General features: G+C 43.0%; 1 pseudogene; it reads left to right on the top strand.

Annotated features, from left to right (window-relative positions):
- Positions 1-7,747: 7,747 nt before the first annotated feature.
- On the top strand, positions 7,748-8,210 carry LOC124092941 (large ribosomal subunit protein uL23-like; annotated as a pseudogene).
- The last annotated feature ends 458 nt before the right edge of the window (positions 8,211-8,668 follow it).

The raw sequence follows: 8,668 nt of genomic DNA, 5'->3' as shown, positions 1-8,668 counted from the left end.
CCCTGGTACCTCTAGCCCCTGGGTAAAGACTGTTGGTTGCTCACTGCATGGGCTAGATGCGGGACTACTCCAGGTAAACAGACATGAGAGCCCAAAGACCACCCTCAGTGTTCAGAGGAGGTAGGGCCTGTAGAGAAAACCTTTTTATTACATACAACACTTCATTATTTTTCCAAAACCTTTGAAATGCACAATTTTGTCTGTGTGGGGCCTCATATAGGCCAGGCAAGTGCACTACCACTGAGCTACATCCCCAGCCCTATGAATAACTCTTGACACCAAGTACATTGGGTGTTTTGTTTTGTTTGTGGTGCTGGGAATAGAATCCAGGACCTCACACACATTAGGTAAGTGCTCTACCACTGAGCCACATCATCAGCCCTGTGCTAGTTATCTGTACCAGGCAATTCTCCAACTCTCTTCAGGCACCAACTGGGTGTCCTGATGATTTAATTTTGACAGTGACTACCCAGGATTGGTGAAGACCCCACAGGTTAAGAGTTCCATCCCATAAGACCACCCCCACTTCAGATGCCAATTGCCAGACTAGGCCTCCCATTCATCTGAGTGTCTTATTTAAATGGAATATTCCCACAACCCCCGCCCTCGGACCTGATAATTTGCTAGAACAGCTCACAGAACTCAGAGAAACAGTTTACTTACTAAAGCTGATTCATAATAAAGGCTACAACTCAGAAAAAAACTGCAGAGCAAGGTATAGGGGAGGAACAGGGAGTTTCCACGCCATCTTTGGGCACACCTACCCCCAGCACCTCCACACTCTCACCAGTCCAGAAATCTCCACACTTCATTGTTGGGGATGTTGTGAAGGCTTCCTTGCAGTCATGATCAATTAATCCTTGACCATTGGTAATCAAGTTAATCTTCAGCTCCTCCCCCCTCCCCTGGCCAGGGAGTAGGGTAAAAAATCCCAACCTCTAATCATACAGTTGGGTCCTCTGGCCCTCATCCTCCAAGAGATACTATGCTAGCATGTACTCGGGTTTGGTGGAAAGGAGCGTACCCAATCACTCGGGAAATTCCAAGGGTTTTAGAAGCTTTGTGCCGGGGTCCTGAGATGCAGACAAAATAGATATTTCTTATTTTATTACACTATCCCAATTACCAGCCTGCTACAGGTCCAAGAAATAAACCCACTTCTGAGAAATCACAGTGATGTTCCCTTCTGCTTTTAGGATTAAAGGTAGCCCACATCAGTAATGAGAACATTGGTCCTTAACCCTTGACCACCTGATGACCCTCCCAATAAACACTTAAAATCATGCAGATCATCCAAAGGCTGCTTAATCAAAGCACCCCCACTTATCCTTGCAGATGCCCCTCTTGAGGGCCACATAACTTAGATCTGTCTCTTGCATTACAGTCTCTCTGTCATAAACTTCTGATGCTCACAGCACTCCTGTCATGCTGATAAGAAAGGTAAGCCTCAGAGTAGCCCATGAGGTACTAATTAATACTCAGAGAACATCTATTATTCACCAGGTACTGTCTGAAGGCAGCAAACCGCTTCATATAATCCTCTGGTCCTACCTGCAAATAATGTGGAAACTGAGATGCGATAGGGTTAGTGGCTCAGGCACGGTCACTTGCTAGCACACAGCCCAGAATGGGACTGGGATTTTGACTCCACATCCAGGTATGTCAGGCAGATCTTCCTACACTCATTCCTAAAAGGTTTTAGACGTAGATTCATCATGAAAGGAAAAGGCTCATATTGGGTAAAGGAGGTATGTGTTGGACAGCAAAAACTTGAAAAACAAAATACTGGAGTCCTCCATTTGTCTACAATGAGCAATTCCTTTGATTTGGCACTGCCACTCTCTGTGCCCTCAATAAGATGCAAGTGCTGACTGCATCCCTCAGAAGTGCCGGCTACTTACAGAAGAGGTTTCAAGAGAGCCAAAATCTACTTGTAGGAGTATCCTTACCAGGAGCGTCTTGAACAATGAAAATTGCTTTCCTAAGTGAAACTGGACTCGAGTGGTTTGTTCTGCACTGTTACAGTCGTCCAGTTAGTGGAAGTGTTTGTGTAATTTTTTTCAAAGTTCCAAAAACAACCCAAGGAGATAATAAAATACCATCCTCTTTATTGAAGTCTGAGATTCCCTGAAGCTGAAGACTACAGATTGTGGTGTTTGATTGCCCTAAATGAAAATGTTGCAAGATAACGAATCCCCTTGGCTCTAACCTTCAAGGAGAAAACCATGCCCAGAAGCAAGGAGAGGCAGTCAGTCTAATACATTCTCCCTCTGCTAAATTCCAACATTCTGCAAAAATTCTCTCTTCTCCCTACCTACATTAGTGAAGAAAGAAATCAATATGAAAACTCCAGGTTCATCCTAAGGGGACCTCGGTGGCTAAACAAAAACTCCAAACAGTTCAGTTCCCAAACTTAAATGGATGACCCCTTATCCTCTATGTGGTACCCTCTCTAAGTTACATACACATCTTGATGTTCAAAGTTAAAAACTCAATTCTAATAAACCATGGATTGTGTTGTTAGTTTGATGTCAGGCAAGGCCTTTGTAATCACATCTGATTGGAGGGCCTCTGTTTCAGGAATGTTCATGAGGGCTTCTTAGGTTTGAAGTACGTTCTGATAGGATTTTCATCTCCCTACACCACCTAAATACAACAATGATCCTTCATGTCCTTCTTCTTCCTCAAAATCAATTTACTGTCAATGCTTTGGGTTGATTATAACATGGCCTATACTTTCTCCTAAGTTCACCAGAAGAAAACTGTACCAGAATCATAATGAATAGAATTCCTCATTGATCCTGTTCCATTTCCCATCACTGCTATAGGATGTCCTGAGAAAATAGGTAGATGGGAAAAAGTAGATTAATGTGCCTAGGAAACAAATTTGGGGTATAAATCATGGTGAGCATGAAGGATTTGATGAGGAATCTACCTAGAAAAATGAAAGTATGAATTCATAGAATGTGTGTATTATGCCTTATACTTACCAAAAGGTAGGAGCTAAACATCTTTAAATATTGTCTTAATATAGAGTTATGGTACTTTTTTTTTCATTTATCCAGCCCCCCCCCCCCGCAAATTGAATGGCAATCCAGTTTACCATTCATCATTTTCCATTTGATTTTAAGGGAATGATTATGAAGAGAGTTGTTTCTGTAAAATTATTCAAAAATTCTTCTATCTTCTTTTTTCGTGGTTAGTCTGAGGTTGGGCAACACCTTTGCCTATCTTCCTCACTGAGGCAGCTTTCCAATTATGGCTACATCCCCGATTCCCCTCAAACTTAGTGTCTTAAAATAACAACACCTATTTTGCTCACAATTGGACGATTTGAGCAGGGCACAGGGGCAAGAGCTCATCTCTGCTCCACTTGTCATCACATGGAGGGGTCAGACTGAGGGCTGGGATAATGTGCCAGTGCATTCACTCATATTGAGACAGTCAGGGACCACCATGGTGGGACAAAGATTGGAACAAAAATGAAATAAACCCTGGGCATCATAAACTATGACCCTCGGTAGCATGGCATATTGCTCCTCCGGCCTGTGTTCTTTTCAGCAGACCTGTTGTGAGGCCCTGATAAAACCACAGAAGCAGAATGTTTGCACAAGAAGAAACTGTCACCAGGGGAAAATGGAAATAAAATCTCCATCTTCACTTGTTCTTAGTCAACTTAAAAATCACTAATTTTGGAGGTCACCGAGCTGAGCAATACATTATTTATTGCCCACTAGCTTTGTTGTGGATAACAACCCTGGTGTGTTGGTTACAAAAATAATGGTTGCCTAGGTTACTTTTCAGGGACTTGAAGGTCGCTTTTGCTGAAAACACTGACTCTTCACTCAGGTCTGCAGACATCAGGCGGGTGATTGGAATGGTATCTCTGTCTTTATATTATGGGAGCCCCCTTTGCTGCCTTAAATTTGGGGGTCAGATTCTGCTCATCCCTGCATGTAGACAAGCTGCTTGCCTGTTGGAGCTGGTATGTGTTTTCTTCTACCCCACAACTGTGCTTCTTCAGCAGCTATGGCAGCCCAAGCATCCCCAGTCCTTCAAACCTACCGTAAGGCCCAGATTGAGCCACAAGGCTCAGTGTTCACACAGGATGAGAGCAATAGCAGCAGCAGCAAGAGCACAGGTTGACCAGGACGGTCCAGTGGTCAGAGTCCTCCCCAGCAAATCAATAAAAACTTAACTTTCCCTTTGTTTGGAGAGCAGCCTGGTCCCTTGATCAGACAGCAGTGCTATCTCCCTTTAGCTGAGGCCCCATTTTCCCACGTTGGCTGATGACCTAGTTAACGCCTTGACTGTGAGCATTCATGCTCACTTGACTTAGCTTTATTTCTATGTCATCAAATCAGAAGTTCCCATCTCAATACGTCTGGCAAGGGAGATTTCAACAGCGAGGGGTCCAAACGGCAAGGGCCCTTCATGCTTCTTTCTCTGTCCTGCTCTGATCTCACCACGTGGTCACTCCAGCCTGACAGTTTCAAGGTGCCTGGATTTTTTAACATGGTCACTTGAGGAGGCAGAGCCCTGTCACTTTCTACAACCTAGCCTGTAAAGTCGCACAATATCACCTCTGACACATTCTCTTTAGAAGAAAACCTCTAAAGCCAGTCCATTTTTATTGGTAGAAGAATTAGGCTCATGGAGGTACGTCACAGAACCTAAAACCACATCATCTCCCTCGTGATTTTTCTCTTCAGGCTGTTAATTGGCTCAGCTTCACCAGATTCATTCACTAGTGGTTCTGTGTATGTTTGGCATGTTGGGCTCATGAGGGCTGGGATTTTTATCTGATGTATTTGGGGGCTTACATGGTAAGTGCTCAATACATATCTGTTGAAGTAATAACTGATTCAGTATCACTTTAGTTCTCCAACATCTCTGTAGCCACCTTCACGAAATCCAGTGCACTTTACAAAGTCCGCGATTTTACTTTGCAATCAGTTTTTCTTGTCTTTTTATTACATTGTCTGAAGTCAACAACTTGCAGCAATCAACAGGAAACTAGTAAAAAGGATGTTAATGAGACGAGCATAGATAGAAGCTAATTATAACCAAGGAGGAACACTGAAAAGGGGATTCAGACTGTAAGCAGCCACTTCATTTTGGGATGAGTATAATATGAAGCTCGGGTCCCTCGTGAAAGCTTGAAACTTACAAGAGTGCAGATAATGAAGACTTAGATAATAAGGACTCCCAGAATACCTTTGAGCAAATCAACATCTCTCCTAGATTCAACTTTTTTTTTAGCTATGAAAGGGCAGTATCTCACAAGTTCTAATTTCTTGGTGGTTTTAGAACTGAAAACTTCAGATCAGTGTCATAGATGAGCAGACAGACATTTAACATCCATGATAACAAACTTACAATCCATAATAAATAATGGAAATGTTTAAAATAACTGTTCTCTAAGGATTATTCACTCCATAGCAGATGCTGTGGTAAGGGTATTTGTTATCCCATGTAGTCTCTTGAGATAAGTGTTATTGCTATAATTTGGGTCTGGAATGTTCCCCCAAAGCCCTATGTGTTGAAGGCTTTGTTCCCAAGGCTGTTGGAAGGAGGTGAAAACTTTAGGAGTTATGGCCCAGTTGGACAAAAAGGTCATGGGGCTGTGTCCTTGAAGGGTGCTTCTTGTGCCTGCTCCTTCCTCCTTTCTCTCTCTGCTTTCTGGCTGTCGAGAGGTGAACAGCTTTGCTCTGCACACCCTCCCCACCGTGATGTCCTCCCTCACCACAGGTCCAGAAGCAATCGAGCCAAGTAACCACGGACTAAAACCTCTGAGACCATCAGCCAAAATAATCTTCCCCCACTTTAAGTTGTTTTTCTTTGGTATGTTGCCACAGTGACAGGAAGCTAACACACACATTAATATATCTTCAAATGCTCAAATTAATTACGGAATTTCCCCAGGTAATGGGACAGAAACAGGACCAAACTCCAATCTCCTAAGGAGCACAACTGATCTGTGGTGTAGAGTGACTCCATTGAGTCTGGCTATGACACGATGCTGGAACTTGCTGGAACAAGGGACCCATGGAACGGGTTTGTCTCAGGCTTAGCAAAGGACCTTTAATTACAAGAAGGCCTGAAGGACCAAGTGGTAACCCAGCTTCACAGACAGCTTTTCTCTCCTAACAGGCTTCTGGATAACTCTAACTTAGACATCTTTCTTCCCCATGAATCAGAGCACATTTTTTTCCTTGGTGGATAAGTCATTGCTTCCATGTTGTCCTACGATCACACATTTTCAAAGAGCAAGCTAGAAATTAAAGAGAGCAAAAGCCTTTGTCCCTAAAACTGATCTCTAAAGACTGAAAACAATTTACAGACATTATCTAACTCACTGTAACAACAAAGCTGGCATTATTATCCCCCATTTTACTCATGGAGAAACTGAAATAAGAAAATCATGGCTTGACTTTGACACTGAACAGAGGAGCTCTGTTAACTCTGCTACAGGAGCTGCCTGGGGGAGGTCAGGGGAGGTAGATTGGCCATGGCCTAGGCCCGTTTTCAAACTGACTTCATCAAATACATTTTAACATTCTGAAGATAAAACAGTGGCTTGATGTGCCTGACCCTCCTCGACTAGGGGAGGTCAGCTCTGTAGAGATTTTGTCTTCTTTCTAGATTTGGATTTTGTGAAAGAATTCCTTTTGACAGAGGGATCATCGACTTCTAAAAACTAAAACCCGATAAAACTACTGGCCTAGAGATATTTAGAATATGGCACCTTTAAATTTTACTTAGAAATATTCAATAACTATTCTAGAATCCAAAGCAGTCACGAATGGCAAACCCTGAGCTTCTGGGTGCCCAAAATTGTGCTAAACATCGTGACAGACAAGAGTAGATTTCACCATGATAAGCTTCCGCTTCATTGAGGAGGAAGTTGAGCTTAGAGAGGTTAAGTCCCCTTCCCAAGACCATCGAGCTAGTAAGTGGTAGAACCAGGATAAAACCAGGCATCCTAAACTCCAAGCCCAAGTTGTTACCATGTCTCTATATCAATTTGCAACCTCGATTCACCCTAAAGTCCCTGTAAGAGAAAGACAGAATAAGCAGCTTGTTAGTTGTACTCCTTATAAAGACTCCAGAATAGACCAAAGCCAGAAGCAACACAAAAGAACTTAACTGGACTTTGTCACTAATTCTTGGAAAGGAGCCTCTAAATTTTTGGAATTTCCAGAGTGAGGAGAGGGACTTAGTTATTCATGATGGGCCCTAGTAATATGCTGAAGAGGTGACTCATGTTTGTCCCCTGAAGAGGTTAAGCCAATGAAATGACACAGGATGGAGGCTGGTTGTGCCAGAATGACCAAGCACATGATTAGAGGGTTGGGGCTTTGGGTCTCTGGCAAGGGGCTGGTTAGGACAAGTTCAACCTTTTGGGCAATAATTCATAATTCAATAATCCTGTCTATATAATAAACTCTCAAAAATAAAAAACTCTGGACACAGAAGTTTGGGTGAGTCTCCCTGGTTGGCAATACTCCAGGTGTTTTGTGTCACATTTGGATATTGGGAAAGAGGTGCACCTTGACTCTCTGGGGACAAGACACCGAAAGCTTTGCATTTTGGATTTTCCCTGACCTTATGCTCTGCCTCTTTTTTGGAAGGTGGTTCTGGTTTTCAACCTTACTACTATAATACACCTGTAACCATGTCATGATTACAGGTAAAAAAACATATAATCTTGTAAAAAAGCATCTAAACGTGCTTTTTCACCAAGATGGCACCAAAAGCTAAGAAGGAAGCTCCTGCCCCTTCCAAAGCTGAAGCTAAAGCAAAAGCTTTGAAGGCCAAGAAGGCAGGGTTGAAAGGCATCCAGAGTCAGAAGAAGAAGATCTGAAGGTCACCTATCTTCTGGCAGCCCAAGACATCGTGGCTCCAGAGGCAGCCCACAAATCCTCAAAGAGCAGCCCTTGAGAAACAAGCTTGACCATTCTGCCATTCCCAGGTTCCCCCTGACCACTGAGGCAGCCATGAAGAAGACTGAAGATGGAAGACACTAACACACTAGTGTTCCTCGTCAATGTCAAGACCAAACACCAGACAAACAGGCTGTAAAGCTCTATGACATTGATGTGGCTGAGGTCAACACCCTGATCAGGCCTGACAGAGTGAAGGCTTCCGTTGGACAGGGTCCTGATTATGATGCTTTGGATGTTGCCAACACAATTGGGGTCATATAAACAGAGTCCAGCTGGCTATTCTAAATATATATTTTTTCAACATAAAAAAAACTGTAATCATGAGTATAGCATTTTCCTAAGTTCTATGAATCGTTTTAGTGAATTATTGAAACTGAGGGAGGAGTAAAAATTCCCAAATTGGTCATAAGTGAGCATGACCTTGGAAGCCCCAGCCGATAGCTGGTGTCTGAGACAAGGGCAGTCTCATGGCATACTGTGCCCTCCACCTGTGAAGTCTGGTCTACATCTGGGGAGTTAGCATCAGAAGCCATTGCACAGGCTATGTGGAGAGCCCTGCGCTCATGTCCACTTAGTTAAAAGGTGTTTTCAGGATTCAGAGCTGACCATCACACAATTTTCATAAAAAATAATTGGACATAACTTTCATTCACTCATAAATGAATACATAACCAGTGTGACTCCACACTATGTACAACCACAAGAATGGGATCCTCATT

The sequence above is a fragment of the Marmota monax genome, unplaced genomic scaffold, assembly GCF_021218885.2.
Source record: "Marmota monax isolate L192 unplaced genomic scaffold, Marmota_monax_Labrador192_F-V1.1 WCK01_AAM20220418_F8-fsc00025, whole genome shotgun sequence".
In the NCBI taxonomy this organism is placed as follows: domain Eukaryota; kingdom Metazoa; phylum Chordata; class Mammalia; order Rodentia; family Sciuridae; genus Marmota; species Marmota monax.
This window is presented reverse-complemented; position numbering and strand designations above follow the sequence as displayed.